The sequence below is a fragment of the Lissotriton helveticus genome, chromosome 6, assembly GCF_964261635.1.
Source record: "Lissotriton helveticus chromosome 6, aLisHel1.1, whole genome shotgun sequence".
Classification (NCBI taxonomy): domain Eukaryota; kingdom Metazoa; phylum Chordata; class Amphibia; order Caudata; family Salamandridae; genus Lissotriton; species Lissotriton helveticus.
In genome coordinates, this window is record NC_136067.1 from 1,720,251,749 (window position 1) to 1,720,270,232 (window position 18,484).

At 45.3% G+C, this 18,484-nt stretch overlaps 2 protein-coding genes across 4 annotated transcripts in view; one reads left to right on the forward strand and one right to left on the reverse strand.

Annotated features, from left to right (window-relative positions):
- Window positions 1-18,484, reverse strand: part of APLF (aprataxin and PNKP like factor) — a 791,103-nt gene that overhangs the window by 758,931 nt on the left and 13,688 nt on the right. The window lies entirely within an intron of this gene.
- The window catches only part of FBXO48 (F-box protein 48), a 116,254-nt gene that overhangs the window by 11,134 nt on the left and 86,636 nt on the right, over window positions 1-18,484 (forward strand). The window contains exon 2 of one of the 2 annotated variants that reach the window (XM_078649590.1): window positions 3,684-3,860. The exons of the other annotated variant lie outside the window; for it this stretch is intronic. The gene's annotated coding sequence lies outside the window, so the exon portion shown is untranslated. The remainder of the gene's footprint in view (window positions 1-3,683; window positions 3,861-18,484) is intronic. 2 annotated transcript variants of the gene reach the window in all.

Here is an 18,484-nt window from a genome sequence, read left to right on the forward strand (position 1 = left end):
CAAGAAAACACCCCCCACCCTGCACCCCTGCAAAATGCTAAATAGCCATCCCAACATGCAGTGTGCCTGTCGCCCAAGAACCCCCATTCTACAAAAAGAACCCCGGAGGAGGAAAGGCTCCGGCCCACCCGCCACCCCGAATAAGGCAGATAAGGAGGAGAATACCCAAACAGCAGAGGCACTGAGGCATTAATTCCCTGAAAAGTTACTCTATTCGAGGGCCCAGGTGTAAGCGAAGTGTTCAGCTCTCCACACCACCCTCAGCACCACCCGGGTGGGCGGCGGACTCAGTCCCAGGAGATCGATCAGGCAGAGAGTCCATCCAGTCATTCACAGAATCAGGCCGATCAAAGAAGAAAGTTCGGTCATTGTACTCAACGCGCAGCCTGGTCGGAAAAAGCATGGCGTAGCGAAGCCCCATGTCTCGGAGACGTTTCTTGACATCACGGAAGCCCATACGCTGTCTCTGGACCTGTTGAGTAAAGTCCGGATAGAAGTTCACCGTGGCGTTCTCAAAGGCCACCGGGCCCTTCACCCGCGATGCTTGCAGGATAGCGTCCTGATCCCTATAATGGAAGAGTTTCGCAACAATAGGCCTCGGCGGGGCGCCTGGTTTACCCTTGCCCCCCGGAACACGATGGGCACGTTCCACAGCGAAAAACTTCGTCAGACCAGACGGAGTGAGGTGGTTCTGGATCAAGTCCTCAACAAGGAGATCAACAGAGTGGGGTTCTGGATTCTCCGGAACCCCGACCACGCGCACATTACAGCGACGTGCCCTGTTCTCAAAGTCATCCAAGCGCCGGGTCATGAAGTCGTTCACCCTGCGAAGGTTGCCGACCTCCGTCTGTATCTCCGAAACGTCCTCCGTGAGACTGGATGACTTAAGATCCAGTGACTTCACCTTCTCATTGGTTTTCGACAGGTCAGCACGAATCAAGTTTACATCAATGGCCACGGTGTCGATTTTGTGGGCCAAAGCTTCATAATGTTGGCCTATCGTCTCCTTCATAGCTGAAATGGCGCCCATGATGTCCTGCAAAGAAGGCTCCGTCGACGCGTCCACAGAGAGATCAGCATTACTGGCTCCGGGCAGGGCGGTTCCGGGGGACCCCTTGGAATGGGTGTAGCGGTCCATCACGTTAGACTGGACCGGGCCCCCACGCAGGGGCGTCTTGGTCTTCCGAGTCTCTCGGTCCCCTCTGCCCGCCATGTCAGAACTGCGTCACCAGGTGAATAACCAGGCTGGATGGAATGGCCACAGGAAAGTAGGGCCTCGGGACCAAAGAACCGCAGCTAGGGCGCCACTAGCAGAAGGGCCAACAGATAGGAGAATAAGCTAGCCAAAGGCCCGACAGCCGTTCCGTGTCCAGAACGCAGCCCAGGACAGGCTCCTCTGCCAGATGGCTCAGTCTGAGGCAGAAACGAAACCGAAACTTAAGAGGGGGACCCACAGGTCGAATCCCCCTGCCGTTGTTGTTCAACTTCAAGACGGCCACTGAGCCTCACCCAGTCCCGGGCGTACCTCGAGAGTGGAGCCCAAAAGTTCGAACGGACGTAACTCCGGAACCCCGGGTCCAAATCGAATTCCAGAAAGTCCAGGGCAATCAGCCCAGTGTCCTCTACACAAATCCTCGTAAAAAGTCAGGATAAGTTCAGGATATCATGCCGGGAGTGGCGGGGGTCCGGGGAGCGCTGTGCTCACGCGGCCATCTCGGATGCCCGCCAAGCTCCTCCTCCGTACACCTTATTTTAAAGTAAAATGTGGTATCCGCCAGGGTTGCGTCCTAGCACCTTTGCTTTTTACCTTATTTATCAATTAAGTCAACTCAGTCCTCAAAACGATTCAGGTGGACGCCCCCCAAGCCGAGGGCCAGGAAGTACCAGTTCTGCTGTACGCGGACGACGCAGTGCTTTTATTCAGAACCCTGATAGGTCTTCAGTGGTTAATCGATGGGTTTGCTAATTTTATTAATGGAAGAAAGCTGGTGATTAACAAGGCTAAAACCTATACAATGGTCTGTGGCCCCAAACCAAGGTATATGAAATCCTTTTTTATAGACGGAAAGAAAATACAGAACATTGATACTTTCTGTTACTTGAATTGTCAAATGTTCGGGCTAAAATGACAAAAAGTGTATGGGGTTTTTAGGTACGCATCTAAACTGGGGGATCGCCCCATTAAAGATATGATCGATATTTACAAAGCTAGATGCACATCAATTGCATTATACAGAGCAGGGGTTTGGGGTCACCAGGCTAGCCAAGTTATGCAAATAGAGGAGAATTCTTTTTTAAAAAACTTTTATGTCTGTCTGCCTGCCTCAGCATCGTCTGAATTGATTAATTGTGAGGTAGGGCTTAACTATTTGTCAGATCTGATTGCACTTAGACCCCTACTACTGTGGAGGTCAATATGGGCAAAGGAGGATACCATATTTACTAAAACAATTATTAAGGATTAATATTTTTTAAATTAAATTAAAAATATAAAGATCCCCTGGCTTAAATATATAGCTACGGTATATAGAGACTTATTCAATATGTCGATCCTGGAAGATCCAAATGTTGTAACGGGATTGGCTAAACAGGAGATAAAGAATATTTTCTTGTACCATAAGAAGGAGAATAGGCTGAGAACTGTAGAGATGCAACCCAAATATCAGCTTTACCATCAGCATATAGGGATTGATGGTTTTCAAGGCTATTTAACATCAGTTACGAGACCATCACATCGCTTTGTTTTAACAAGGAGACTTGGCCTTGTCCATCACTTAGTAGGATTCCCCATCATGAAACAGAGATCAGCCTTTCCGTGCCCATGTGACAGGCACAATAAGCAGAGCACTTTGCACGTTTTACTTTTATGTGATTTGTATTTGCATTTTAGAATTGCCCACCTTAAACCACTGTTTAAGAAATATAATGTTAAAGGTATTAATGCTGCTATGAGTCTATTGCTTACACTAAGAGAGCCAGAGATTTGTTTTTATGCTGCAACATATATTTTAAAATCAATCCACACCAGGAAAAGCATGATGTATTAATGATATTATACTGTGATTGAATCTTTGATACTTTTTAATCATTCGTATTTTAAAATTGCCTACTCTAAACCATTGTTTAGGTAGTATAATGTTAAGACCATTATTGCTGCTATGAGCTTATGTTTACATTAGGAGAGCCCGAGACATGACTTTTTGTTGTGATTATCATTCTAAGACCAATTCGGGCTAGAAATAATATAATGTTTTAATGTTAATATGCGCTGTGATCACATTCTTGTTGCTTTTATATTTATTAGTCTATAGTATTTGTGTATGTATATTTGCTTTTATGGTTGATATTTCTTAATCGAATAAAGCTTATTGAACTGAACTGAACTGAGTGAGTTCCCACTTTGCTACATTATATACATCGGAATACTCAATGAAACCCATGACGGTCATACATTTTCTGAAGTATTGCAGGCAACCCTTATGAATCCCTAACAGGTGCTATATTGGATACAAATGCGAGAGCACATTTCTGTTCCAAGATGCCCTCTGCATGGCTTGAAAAAGCTGGGCAATGCTTCCCTCTTTATTCCATCTGGCCAGCCATATGTTTTTTTCCTACAGTGAACTTAAAAATCTGTAAGACAATTGAACGTGCTCACGATTTACTGTGCTGTTTATCAGCAGAGCTAAACTTTGCTGACGTCAATGAACTCAAAACGTTCACCTCCACCTGACTGCGGACAGGCCGGGCCTCCTCCTCCCAGTTTAAGAGGTGAATGACCGCCTAAAAGGACCTCTCCGGAACATGCCGATCGAGTCCAACAGAAATCACTCATCTATACTTGTGTGGAAAATGTGCAGGTAAAATTTGTGGTGAATGTTTCTGTATTTCACTGTATGGAGTAAATGGATAGTATCTATTCTATTTGGGGTGCCATATGCCTGGCTGCACAACACTGTTGCCTTTCGGAAACATGCACCAGTCTCCAGGCAAGCTTCAAGGTTGCTTTTTTTCTAAGATACAGTATACAACAGTCAGGGCACAGGAGCAATTGCAATTGCCCCAATTCAAAGACTGCTGTCACATTCTGTTCCTTCACATTCTATCCCCTTATTGCCTCACACCAACTCGCACCTCCACCAGAAGACCCAACCTACCTTTCCCTTTACAAAACAATAAAGAAAACTCTCTATTTGTGGTAGTGTGGTCGAGCAGTAAGGCAGTATCAGAGGACAGTGTTAAGCATTTGTTATATACAGTCAGCAAATTAATTCACACACTCAAAGACTGAACTTCAGACCAATTGTGTTTGTATCAATCAATCAAAAGTTCTTTATTCGGTAACTGTTAAAGTTAACCATAACAGTTCACATACATGAGTGGAGACTATAAAAAAACACCTAAAAAATGTATATATAATATTGTTAAGATCACATCAGAATTGATTTACGAGATTTAAAAATATTTCTTTTTAAAGCGATCACTGAAGCAATAATAAATTCATTTTCTAGCAGTTGCAGGATCAAGAATGCTGGTTAACATTGTCTCATGTTGGATCTTTTTAGTACAGGGATAATCCAACTTCTCGGGATTGAATAAAATGTACAAAAAAACAATATATATATATATATTGTCGATTGTGCGGAGACATCATCGCACAGGCAATTACTTAAAACTCTCGACCAATCATTTCGTACAGGAAAAGTTAAGGACCTATGTAAAATATTCAATCTGAAGTGTGTTAGCAGAAACCTTTCATAATCATTCTTTATTAATCTGATATACAGTTGTATGGATAAAGTCGTCAGGACCATATGATGTGATTGAACTGTAGGTTTCTTTAATTCTAGGGTGGTTCTAATTTCGCCAAAGTGGCGCATACAACTCACTTTAAGGTCTTTCCTGGACACATTACACATGGATTGTGGGTCTTTGTAATATTCGGGATGGCCTAAATTAGACAAGAACATTTTTATATATTCTAGCCATCTTATGTGGTTAGCCCCGTCAATCCCCAGGGAGTCTTTCATAATATGATTGTTAAAAACTGTCTCTTCAGAGGTCCAAACTCTGTGCCATAGAAGGACTGGCTGGATCTTAATTATGTCCTCTAAATATGGCATGCCCAGTTCTTGATGGCATATGTCAGTTGATGTGCTGTCTGGGACTGGCAAGAGAAACCTAATAAAAATATTTTCCGCTATCTGTAATGGATTTACCCCCGCATAACCCCATATTTCTGCTCCGTAGGAGGCAATTGCCACACATTTAGCTCTATAAATCTGTAGCAGTTCAGCAGGGGAGCGTCTACCTAGTTTTCTGCTAGAATTTAGTAAGGTCATCAGGGATTTAATAAATAGCAGCCTTCTGGCTATGATCGCCTGAGTCCATGAACCTGATTGATCAAATAAAATCCCTAAATAGGAAAAAGTTTTAGTACATTCTATTGGCTTTGAGTAAATAAAAAGGGTATTAGTCTTCTTTTTTGATCCAGCCTCACAATTCATTGTAAAGATTTTCGAACAATTGACATTAAGACCCAAATTTGACATAAAATTAACAAAAGAGTTTACCGGCCTTTGAAAACCGATCAGTGTGCGCGCCATGAGAACCGCGTCATCCGCGTAGAGGAGTACTGGAATGGAACGAATCTCTGCAGTTGGTAAGTCCTTAAACTCTCAAACCAATATGGTTTCTTACTCGTTTATATACAAAGTGAAGAGGAACGGGGCTAGGAATGCACCCTTGTCTAACGCCTCTCATCACACGTGGAAGAGGTGTGGCGCCGCGGCCAGAGCGACTGATGCTGGAATTTGGGGACCACGGTTCGATCCCCGGCTCCGGCGGCAGGTCAGCCCAGCACCATGTGACTCTGGGCAATAGCTCGCTTAATCTTCCCGACGGCCCCCCAGCGCCTAGAGACCCTTACGGGTGATTTTGCGCTTTACAAATGTGGACTTTACTTTACTTTAAAGTGCTTTGTGCATTCACCCCCCTTCCGTAACGAACCCTGGCCCTTTCCCCCGAATACAGCTGCCTTAAAAATGTAATTATTAAAATACAGCTGCCTTAAAAATGTAATTATTAAAACTGGACTACGGCAACGCCCTCTACGCCGGAACCACCGCCAAGCTCCAGAAGAGACTCCAGCGGATCCAGAACGCCTCAGCCAGACTCATCCTCGACATCCCACGAAACAGCCACATCTCCGGACATCTGAGAGACCTGCACTGGCTCCCCGTCAACAAAAGAATCACCTTCCGTCTCCTCACCCACGCACACAAAGCCCTACACGACCAAGGCCCGAGCTACCTCAACAACCGTATCAACTTCTACGTTCCCAAGCGCCACCTCAGATCAACCAGCCACGCCCTCGCCGCCGTCCCACGCATCCGAAGAGCGACAACAGGAGGAAGGTCCTTCTCCTACCTGGCCGCCAAGACCTGGAACTCCCTCCCGACCGACCTGCGCCTGACCCAAGACCACCTCTCCTTCAGGAAGAAGCTCAAGACCTGGCTGTTCGAGCAGTAGCGGCACCCCCCCCCCCTAGCGCCTTGAGACCCTACGGGTGAGTAGTGCGCTCTATAAATGGACTGATTGATTGATTGATTGATTGGTCTACACCCATCCCCCTCTAAAACCAACCACAGCTTATCGTGGATGACACAGTCAAATGCTGCTGTTAGATCGATAAAAGTCAAGTATAACCTTTCCCTTTTAGCCTTGGTATACTTATCTAATAAAATATGTATGTTTAGTCCCTATTCTATTGTGCCCACGCCCTTGTGAAAACCATATTGTAAGTTGCTTAATATTGATCGTTCTTCCGCCCATAACTGTAGCCTATCTAGCAGAACTCGTCCCACAATCTTGACTGTGGAGTCCAACAGTGAAATTGGGCGGTAACAGGCTGGGTCAGCCTTATCTCCTTTTTTAAAAACAGGCACTATTATTGAGTCATACCAAGTCGATAAAAAACCTTGTGAACAGCATGCATAAAAAACCTGTGTTAGTAATGGTCCCCATAGTACGATATTCGATTAAAAAAAGATCTACAGGGATACCATCGGGACCTGCTGCCTTCCCCCCCGGCTCAAATAAATGGCTGTGCTGACCTCACTTGTGTGTCGATTTAGATACCGTATATAGGTTTCCCGATTTATGCCATTATATAGGCACAATTCACATTGCCCATATTTAGGCATAGAAATCCAACCCTTATTTAGGCATTATCCATGCAAACCAAATACAGTCATGGCCACCTACATCCGTCCATCCACGTCACGAGTTCTTGGAAAACCACACTCTTAAGCCTTTAGGACTTCCCCTTGCTTGGATTATTGATTTCTCCAAGAACTCCTTTATTATCCATGAACATCTATTCCTTAGGGGTTCATTCATGACGTTCCTCTGCCCGACTTCTACGTCAATACAGGCATTCCCAAACATCTTCAAGGTATAAATATACCTTGGCTTGCCATGGCAATGCACGGCTGTATACTTGCACGGCTCGCCACGGCAAGTTCGGAAGGAAGTCGAGTCCCGGCCTGACGCACTGACCAGACACTGTCATCCTCCTCGCAGAGAATCCAGCTCCAATGTTTCTGACTCCCCTTGGGGTGTTAGAGATCGAGACACGGAAAGAGATTCCAACCTCCTTCATTCTAAGGTATGGAGCAGACTAGAACCTAGAGGGACTTTTGGCAAATCTTAGCAACACCAATCCTAACTATAGCTAAACTAGACTATAGAAAAACAGCATCTACTTCTTACCTCGTAGTACACTTAGGTTAGGTATACTGGAGTAGAATTAGCTAGAAGCACCAAACAAGTAGTCACATTTTAGCCTGTGTTATTTATGTATGTATTTTTATGAATATATGTCATAGCTACAAACTATGCTATTGCAGTATTATTTTATCTTACTGCTAACGCTGTACGTATTATACTCCTGAAATCACTAAAAACCTTCCTCTTTCCCAACTGATCCTCTTTCCTCCCCCCCCCCCCCTCAGAGTATCACTCAATCTCAGCGCTGGGATGCCTTCTGGTAACCACGCGCTTTATAAAAACGACATACAATACAATACTTCGCATTCTGTCTTACGATTGTAGCAGAGAAATAAGACTGTTCAATAAACTCTTTTTTATTGAAACGCCTGTCTACCTATTTCTGTAGAAACGAAGCATGCACGATTGACTGGGTGAAACTGTTATCTACTGTTTCCACAATTCTGAGACTGTTCTGATTCTAAGAGAAACAAAGTCATCATGTTTATGCGGATGTCAGAAACTAATCCCTTCTTGTTCATTCGAGAAGTTTCTAGTGACCTCTGAGTTAGCTGGCACACACCAGTAATTTTTTAGTGTACTCGATAGAGGCATACTGACCTCAGTCCTATGCCACAACTATAGTGTATATTATTCCAATGCACAGAGCCTATAAGGGATATAGGAACTAAACTACACACTAACGGTAAAATGTAACGGTAATTCTTTACATGTTGAAAGCTGCTCGGTGCCTGCCCCCGTTGCTAAAATAACCTGTTCTTCTAGCAGTGGATTTTTATATAGCTTTGAGAAGTGCGATATCCAATTGCGTTCTGCGATAGCGATCTCTATGGTAGCTTTATTGCTCTCGGCCAAAAACGGGGCATTAACCGTGATCCAAAAGGCAGAGGAATCGCGGTTGGTCAAAGCATCATGTAAGGCTTGCCAGGCTTCCTCTTTTAAGGCGCTCTTTCTAGCCTTAATTGCCCTCTTATATTTGTTTCTAGTCTTTCTAATGGTTTCCTGATTTTTCACTGTAGCATGAATAGTATTTTTAAGGCTAGAATAAGCCTTTGTGCAATTATTATCAAACCACCCTCGTTCGTGTTTTCTGGTCTTACTTGCTTTTACATTTAGTGTATCTTTGACAAAATTTTAGATAGCAGAAAAGTTTTTTACTATTTCCAGATTTGACGACCTCTCGTTTAAGCAAATTAGGAACATTTCTTTACAGTTTGACACAACTTTACCAATAAATACCTCTGAATCCGCATTTAACCATTTGAGTGCATAACTGTTTTGTTGATTCAAGATGATGTTTTCCACCGAATTGGTGGAATTACCTCTGGTCTTGAGAACATTATCTACCATCACAACAATACTAAATGGAAAGTGGCCGCTTAATGCAATCTCATGTGTTGTAAAACCCTTGATGCGGGTAGAATATCTGCTTGATACTAGTACAAAGTCTATGGTTGAGAAAATTCCTCGACCGTTAAAGGTGAGTCGGAAGGGGACTGCAGGAGAACATCAATTATTAGCAAAATCTATATTGTGTGAGAAAATGATGTCCTTTAAGAGGTCACCAAACAATATATGGGGGAAATGAAAAAAGCTGGGGCCCTTTTCATACGTTATACCGCACACCCCTTTATCAGCATGGCGGCATATGGGAGAATTAAAATCATCGCCACATATAAAACAGATGTCTTTTGATGAGCAAGATTGCAAATTATGCATTTTCCCACTTATACGTCTCAAAATTCCCTCAATCGATCCACGTGCAGCATTATTATAAAAATTCAATACAACTATACAAAATACTCTATCTATATGAACGCTGATGATTTGAAAGTGCTGGTCTGACACATTTAAGACAATTTTTCCTAAATTTAGACAATTTGAAATATATGTGCAGAGACCGCCTTTGGCTCTCCCGTGTCATGATGGGACTGCCGGGGTAAAAAGGGTTTTATAACCAGTGATATAAATAGGCCCTTCCGCCCAGGTATCTTGAAAGCTGAGAATATCAAACTTTTTCACAAAGTCATACCACAAAGTATTCATCACCATAGATTTTAATCCTGCCACGTTCCAGAACATAAACTGGCATTTGTCTTTACTCCCTGTACTTTGGTTATTCCCCCCTTCTTTGGCCCGCTCCTTTGATATGTAACCGAGTTGCGTGATATGGGGTGGGGAACACTGCGCCAGAATGATCCGAGCTGTGTGATTGTTACTCTTTTTGTTCATAGTTATGTCATAATCTTGTGGTGGAATAATATTATTACTGGCTAGAGACGTCCTTGGTCCCCCTTTAGGAAGAGTCTTCGCTACACTGGAAATGTCATTCTTTGTTTGGACTACTATTTGTTGTCAATCCACTGACTCAAGATTGGCTAAAGCCACAAACCAATTGTATGTAGGGAGTTTAAACCTGTGCCTATTATGCATGGTTTGTGGTATCCTATTTATAGGGGCGAGGAAAGATGTAGGCTGATAAAAGTAGAGCCTAACGGTACCCTGTTAACACCTTGCCCTAAAAAGGACTGATTTCCGACTCTACTCAGGATCAATTGTACCAGAAAGGGAGTTTTAAAGGTCAGCACTATGCAGTCTCCCAGCAAACTCTTACGTCCGCAGTCCACCCAACTCACTCTCCTGGCCATCTTGAATTCTTCAAATAGCCTCTCTGTAAGGCCAGTCCTAACTCTAAGCCAATGTAATGACGTGTTCTTTGTTATCTCCCATGGTTCAACTACCCCTTTTTGTAATGTCGGAACATTAGTTAAGACCACTACATATGGAGTTGCAGCTGGAGGTAAATCTAAGCGGGTTAATGGTCTCTCATCCACGTTATCGTTCCGATGACCAGAGATATTAGGACCATAAGAAACTTTAGAGGGCTTTGGCATGGATGAGACTATGGAAGTAGTGGGTAGGAGCACCGCCGTATTAGCATTGGGAGTATGTTGTGCGGGATTGTGTGGTATGAGTGATATTTCCCTCACGGTGGCTGGGGGCAGGCTGAATAGTGTGCCTCTTCTGGGTGTTTGTGTAAAGGTCATGGTTGCCCATTTGGGCTTTAGTTATCCCATGGCCAGAAGGTTGTGTATTAGCTAAATATTTAGATAACATTTCCTCCAGCGATCCAATTCTGTGTGTCAAACTGCTTAAACTTTCCCTGAGAAAGGTATCTAAGGCTTCCATTTTAATTCTTAGCTTTACCACCTCATTCTGTGTGCCTGTATTAGCACTGTTTGTCGACCTTCCCCCTTTAACTAAATTATGTTTTGTGGATTGTTTATCCTTTGTGATGAACTTTTTTTTAATTCATGGGGAAGTCTCCCTCTCCATTATGCCTGTTTCCCCTATAATATGTATGGGGAGATCTGGGTACTTGCTCGCTTAGTAGGCGGTTGTGTATCAGACTCATGGTCACTGCCCGTTAAGTAGCCCGATGTATTTATAATGCAGCCATTACTTCCTGTGGTGCTCCTAAAAGCTACTTTGGGTGGAACAGACCCCTCGCTTGATACATTTACTGCAGCTATATCCCCTCCAGAGCCTAGATGTCCTGAGTTTAAAGCCTCTTCCACTGTTATAATCTGATGCTCAATGGCGCCCACAGCTCCTGTTAAATAACTAAGCAGGGTCTGGCTAGGAAGAGCCCCCGATTGGAGCTGCTTTTTGTTTCTTGTACTCAGCGTTTTTCTCTTCCCCATGGTTTTATTTTCACACAGTAAGTCTAAATTCTACCCTCAAACTTCTCCTCATGGATTTAATCGGATTACCCTGTAAAGCGACTTACCTATTTTTGTTCGTTTATGCAATGTTAAAGAATTTCTTTAGTTTCTCAAACTCCACACTTAGAAACTTTTCCTGGAAAAACAGTCAATGTTATCCTGAGGAGGAAAATAGTGTTATCGGTTGTGAGGTAAGTATTTGGTAGTGGGAGTTGAGGTTCAGGGGGTAGACTCAGGTGTCCCCCCAGGGTCAAGGATGCAGTCTTGTTACACCCTCAGCGACACTAGGGCGGCCGGGTGCAGAGTGCTGAGGCCCAATGGGGGATAGAGGGCCTCTGGTTGGTGGCTGCTGGGAGCAATGCTCCTGGACTTTTGCTCAGGGCAAATGGGGAAACCAAATAGCACCAAAGGTGCACCCTCAGCAGCATTAGTGCAGCTGGGTGCAGGGTGCTGTTTCGATGTCAGACGCCCTGTTTGTTTCAACGGAGAACCTCTGGTGCAAAAGCACTGCAAGCAGGGAGACAAAGGTCTTCTGGGTGCGACCACCACTTCAAGAAGTAAGTTGGGAAGTTAAGGGTTGATTAGGCACCGTCGGTTTGGGCACACAAGGCCGTGGGGCATCGGGTGCAGGGGTGCCTTTTGGGGTCGGATCTTCTTACCAGCTCCTGGTCATTGTCAGGGAGGCCTTCTGGATTTAGACTGTAGGCGTCGGCTGGAGGCTTGAGGCAGGTCAGGGGTCGCCGGATCTCGGGTCAGGATCGCCGTTGTGACCTCCTCGTGGTGTTTGCCACTCGAGCTCAGGCCGTGGACGGTGGGTGCAGGGTGGGACGGATTTGCGGTGTCTGGCCAGAGCCAGAGGTTGGACGTGAACAAATCCGGTGTTTAAGGGTGACACAGGCTTTGTGCTTGAAGGCAGACAGGTTCTCTGGGGTTTTTGAGGTTGCTGGCTGCAGGACACACTGGGATTTCGCAGGAGCAGGTTCGAGGTGGAGACAGGCCGGAAGGGCTGGGACCAAGTCAGTGGGCGTATTCCTCGTTAGCTTCGGCATGGCTGTTCGGTCCTTCTTCTTTTCTTGTTGCAGGTTCTTGTCTGAGGAAGCAAGGTTTAGGGGTGCCCCTAAATACTAGATTTAAAGGGGTTACACATAGGTAAAAGGCAGGGACCCATGGGTCCCTTCCTTGGGGTGGGTACATCCCTTATTATGCCACCCTTCAGTGGGAGTGGGGCATGAGCCTGTCCCTGGTTGGCTAAATTTATTTATTTATTTTTTACATTTATATGGCGCACAGCTACCCAAAAAGGGTTTCCCGGCGCCGATGACTCGTCGATGGACAGTAGCAAGCGGTGAAGGGCACTCTACTTATTTCTGGAAGAGCCAGGTCTTTATGTCTTTAAATCCCCCCATCTTCAAGACTGAGAGTTGTGCTTCACCTCGCCTCCCCCAACTGAGGGGTGCAGTTGGCAGAGGTGGGCACACCTCTCTTCCTCACTTGTTTTTCCCGCCGGTTCTCCCGCCCAAAGTGGGGGTCCGAACCTGTGGGGATCAGTTGCTTAGAGCAGCAAGAGGCCTGGGGAAGCTCACAAAGGCGGCAAGCCTTTGAAGCTTCCCCTTTGTGAACCCTGCCCATCCTGGGGAGGCTTGGCACCTCGTCCAAGGATGTACATTGTTTCAGGCCCCAAAGAGCAGCAGGCTCTCGACCCAAGGGTCTAGAAACATGTCTGGTGGTGGCAGCTGTAAGCAACCACTCAGCCTGGACACTAGTGGTAGGTTAGTTTTTATGGGGCATCTCTAAGATGCCCTCTGTGTGCATTTTGTTTAAATCCCACACTGGCATCAGTGTGGGTTTAATGTGCTGAGAAGTTTGATAGCAAACTTCTCAGTTTTCAGTGTAGCCATTATGGTGCTGTGGAGTTAGTAATGACAAACTCCAGCACCATATACTCTTACTGGCAGCACTGCACTTACAATGTCTAGGAATGGACTTAGACGCTGTAGAGGCATAGGGCTCATGCACCTGTACCCTCGCCACTGGTATAGTGCACCCAGCTAGAGAGTTGACTGACCTATGCCAGGGCGGGGTTGTAGGCATGGCACACAGAGATGTGTGCCATGTCAACTCTTCACTTTGTTCTGCACCAAAACACGCAGCCTGCAAGGGCAGTGTGTGTGTGTAAAGGTACAGGGCCTCTAAGGGTGGCACAATAAGTGTTGCAGCCCTTAGAGGTCTTCCCTGGTCACAGTACCCTGGGTACTGGTGGTAGCATTTACCAGGGGCTGGCCTGTGGCTAGAGATGTATTACAAAAAGAGAGACAGGGAGAGTATGGGGACACTCTTGTTCCCCGGTCAGTATTTCATAAACAAAAGAAGAGTGTCCATGTAGAGAGGACTGAGCCAATCACAGGAGCATCAGGACACCCTCACTGGGATGTTAAAGAAGGCCCTCACTCACCACCTAGTGATGACATGCTTCATCATCGGGCCCCACCAAAGAGACCGAATGTCTCTTTGGTGTGCTACAACGCCAGAATTACTGCGGAGCGGGATGGTGAGTAGAGGGCGTGTTGCGTGCAAAATTATACTAGTGAGTGATGGAGGATAAAAAATGTCAGTAGTGTATCAAAGAAAAACTTTATTAAATGATCACTAAAGACAATGAAGTTAAAAATATGTGAGGGACCAGTCCACTTTAATTGAGTGGTGGGTTCCTACAATGTTGTCGACATGTTTCTTGCCATTGAAACGGTGTTAATTTACCCGGCAATTCTTCAGGACTGGGTGTGTGATAAACCCCGGCGGTATGGGCACGCTAAGGCCCACCCTAACCTAGGGACGTGAAAGTGAAAAAATTAAATCAAATGGTGTCAAAAAGTGCAAAAAAATTAGGAATAGAGACTTATCCCTAATTACTCCTGGTTTAGGAGGCTTCTACTGATCGTTTCTGCACCTAGAGGGAAAAAGGACAGAGACAAACAGATAGAAAAAGACAGACACTTAGAATAGCTTATGACTGTCATAGGTTCAGTGGTGACAAGCGTGCTCCAAAACGTGAAGGCATCCTAGCTGTGGTCGAATAGCGCTATGGTTAACACCACCTGATAGCCCCGGGTTCGTAGGAACTAGGAGAAGTGGGGTGTACTATTCGTGGTACGAACTAGAGGTGACTAAGGATTAAAATAAGTGAAAACCTTCATAGAAGATCGTCATTATCGCGATCAATACATAAATCTATGGAGATCGCCATCAGATTAAAAATTGTCTCACTTTCTGGGTGTTATGACTAAACACCATGGGTCTCAGGAGGGGGGTGGAAGCGTATTCGGCACACCCTAGAACATGGCAAGGTAAGGGGAAACAAAAAAGGAGTTAATGCATAGCCCCTTAGAAAACGGAGCGCATGGTGTACTTAGCTCGAATTTCAGCAGGGGGCTTCCACTTACGCCCTCGACGCTCGGCACCCGTGGTCCACCTAAGTCGCCCTCAGACTGGACCCCGACGATGTCAGCGCGGGCTCAGATCTGGTCTTAAAAGCGAACTGGCAAAGTGGCGATCATTTCCGGGTGGGCGTTGCAGAGTGACATGCAGGAAGACTAAGCAACCGATTGGCTGTGGCTAGAGATGCCAATTGGGTTCGTTTTGGGAAAAGAACACAAGCCCTGGGAACTTGATTGGCAGGGACCCAGGGCACATTAAGTCAAAATGCATCAGTAGTCTGGCAAAAAGTGGGGGGCTTCCTATTTTCCCACAACACCATTAAATACCCATAAAAGGGAAAACCAACTTGTGGGCCACTGTTCTATCATTTAACAGTGATAAAGGAGAAAGCCCTGTGATAGAATTAGCAGTGGTCTGAATAGGCCACAGAAAATCCCTACGCTCCTACTTCTTCCAACCCTACCCACTCGTCACAGACAACTTTACAATATCCTTGATGACCCCATTACACCTTTAAACTAGACCATTGCTCATAGGATGATATAAGGACGTAGTCAGATGCTTAACACCCCAATGAGCCAAATATTTCTCAAATTCCTTGGAGGTAAACTGCACTCCAATGTCCTTTACTAGTTCCCTAGTGGCTTCTTCCCTTATACAAAGAGATTGCAGGAAATCAATGGCTATTGTATTTCCTGCCACCATGTGGCATAAGCCACCAACACTATCCTTTCCCTTTAACGATCTTCAAGAACATACATCGAGTCAATCATGTCCATACCCAATTTAAATCAAGATTTCTCTGGTACAGGGACCTTGTCAACTGGACTGGGAACTGTAACCTGGGACTTGTCCCTAACAGCACAGGTCACACATTGCCTCACAAACTGTTCCACGTACTTATCCGTGCCTGGTCACCGAAATATCTCTTCTTTTCATGGCTCTCGTGTCCACATGACTTTCATGTGCCAGCTTTAACACCTTTCAATCCATGTTTTGGGGAACAATCAACAAATCTACTCTTTTCAGAACACCATCCTTAACATTTAATTGCTTAAATATGCTTAAAAGAGGTAAGAGACTCACTTTCACCAACTTTCGCCCAGCCCTTACTTATCCAGCTCACAGCCTCCTGCAGCACCTCATCATCTAACACAGCTAACTTCCATTATTCCTCTGTAATATACAATTCCTTATCTTTAGATGTGAAAGCTGTAATACAAAAATCATGATTGTAAACATCAACTACTTCCCTTTCTTCTATAAGCGACAGTTTGGACACAGAGTCTGCAAAGTCATTTTTCACTCCTGGTATATAATCCAAATGGAACTGAAACTCCTGTAATCTGTAGTGCCATTTGGCAATCCACGGTGATGCTTTACATGGACACTTGGTGGTAAACAACTTAACCAAAGGCGTATGATATATCCTAATGGTAAACTCAGTTCCCCACAAATACTTCCTAAAGTAGTCCACGACCCACCTGAAACTCCTGTAATCTGTAGTGCCATTTGGCAATCCACGGTGATGCTTTACATGGACACTTGGTGGTAAACAACTTAACCAAAGGCGTATGATATATCCTAATGGTAAACTCAGTTCCCCACAAATACTTCCTAAAGTAGTCCACGACCCACCAACAAGCCAAAGCCTTCCACTCAATAACAGAGTAAGAACCCTCAGTTCCCCGCAGGGCACATGATGCAAACACAATCACTTCATCCTTCCCCGCACGCACTTGTAGTGGCACAGAACCCAACTCGTACTGATTAGGGTCAGTAACAACTACACAAGGATCCAGAGTATCAATTGGTTTTAGGAGATTGGCATTAGGACAGCTCATTTTTGATTTAATCAAGCTCAATACTCCGCTCTCCAAGCCACACAAATTTGGTATTTTTTTATGAGAGACTTTAGATTATGAATTCTACATTTGGGAAAAAAGCATGCATAAAACTCCATCATCCCAAAAAAGATTGTAACTGGTCCTTATTTTCAGGAGCGAAAAACTCCATTATGGCTCTAACTAAACTTTCCTTTGGTTCTATTCCATGAGCCAACAACTTGTAACCAATATAATCCACATATTCCACTGCAAACTTGGATTTATTGGCTTTCAAAGTGACACCGCTTTCCCTCAAGATGGATCACACAGAAGCCAGTGTTTTGCCATGGGAAACGTTATTGTATCGAAACACCAAAATATCATCTTGGAAACATCTGACATTTGGCACATCCTTGAAAATGGATTTCACCACCCTGAGAAAGACAGATGAAGCCGAACAAAGTCACAGGGACAAAGTCACCTGTTCAGGCCAACCACGAAGGAGCGCGGGCGGCTACAGGGACTCGCTGAACACAGTACCTTAATCCTGGCAGGGAACAGATGGGGAGTCCCATGTTGAGGGTGCGTTGTGCAGCAGAGGTGATGCAGGATCTGGGTGAGGAGCTGAATCCTACAGCTGCGGTTCCAGGGAACTGCAAAGTGAGATGCGATGTCCTTATGTGGAGAGGTATCATGCAGCGACAGTTCCAGCGAGCTGCATTGGGTGATGCGATGTCCTTGCATGGAGATGTGTTGCGCAGCAGTGGTTCCAATGGCTGCAATGCAGAATCCTTGCTTCGGGGAAGTCAGCATAGCAGAGTTGATGCATCGGTTCACTGGGCGATGGATCAAGCAGAAGATGCAACGTGCCGGTTTTGCAGAAATTGGTTGGTTCTGCAGAGGGGCTGGCAGAGCACCTTTGAGCCCACTTCCAAGGGTCCAGGACTGGGTTGGCACCACTTGGGAGGGCAGGACTCACAGATTGCAGAGCCGAGGGGCTGGGTTCAAGGTGGTTGGAAACGTGTCCAGTCCCTGAAGCTTCTGATCAGGAGGCCAGCCAACTAGCTCTTGGAGTCACTCTGGGACCTGGGTTTAGAGTTGCAGGTCCAGTCCTTCTCACCCAGGCAAGACAGCAGCTGGGCATCACAGTAGGACAGCAGTCCATCACAGTAGCAGTCCTTGCCACAGCACAGCACTCCTTCCTAGCACAATCCACAGGTCCAGGCGTGTACTGAAGAGTTGAGTCCAAGGGTCCGATATTATTATCTGGTGCCCACTTTGAAGTAGAAGCATCCCCTTCCTCCATGTCCTGGCCTCAGCTTATCTGCGATCACAAAAGCCTAGAGTCAAACCCTTTGTGGGAGTGCACAGGCAGAATCTTTGCGATATGCAAATGTGGTATGTGACAGCTCCTCACCCTCATCAACTCAGAGTGGCCCATCCTGCCAACTGGGCAGGAAGTTGCCAAACTTCCCTTTGCCTCACTGTCTGGGAGCAATACACAAAGAACAACTGCCAGCTAAAGCTAGTCATGTGACCCAGGAACAGTCTGCAGGGACCTAATGGTTAGGAGAAGAAAATTCCAGCTTTCTAAAAGTGGCATTTTCAGCAGTGTGATAATAAATTTGACTATACCGTTAAAGAGGGTGTCTCAATACATATTGTTAGGCACCAAACTCAAACTATATACCTGCTGCCAATTGAAGT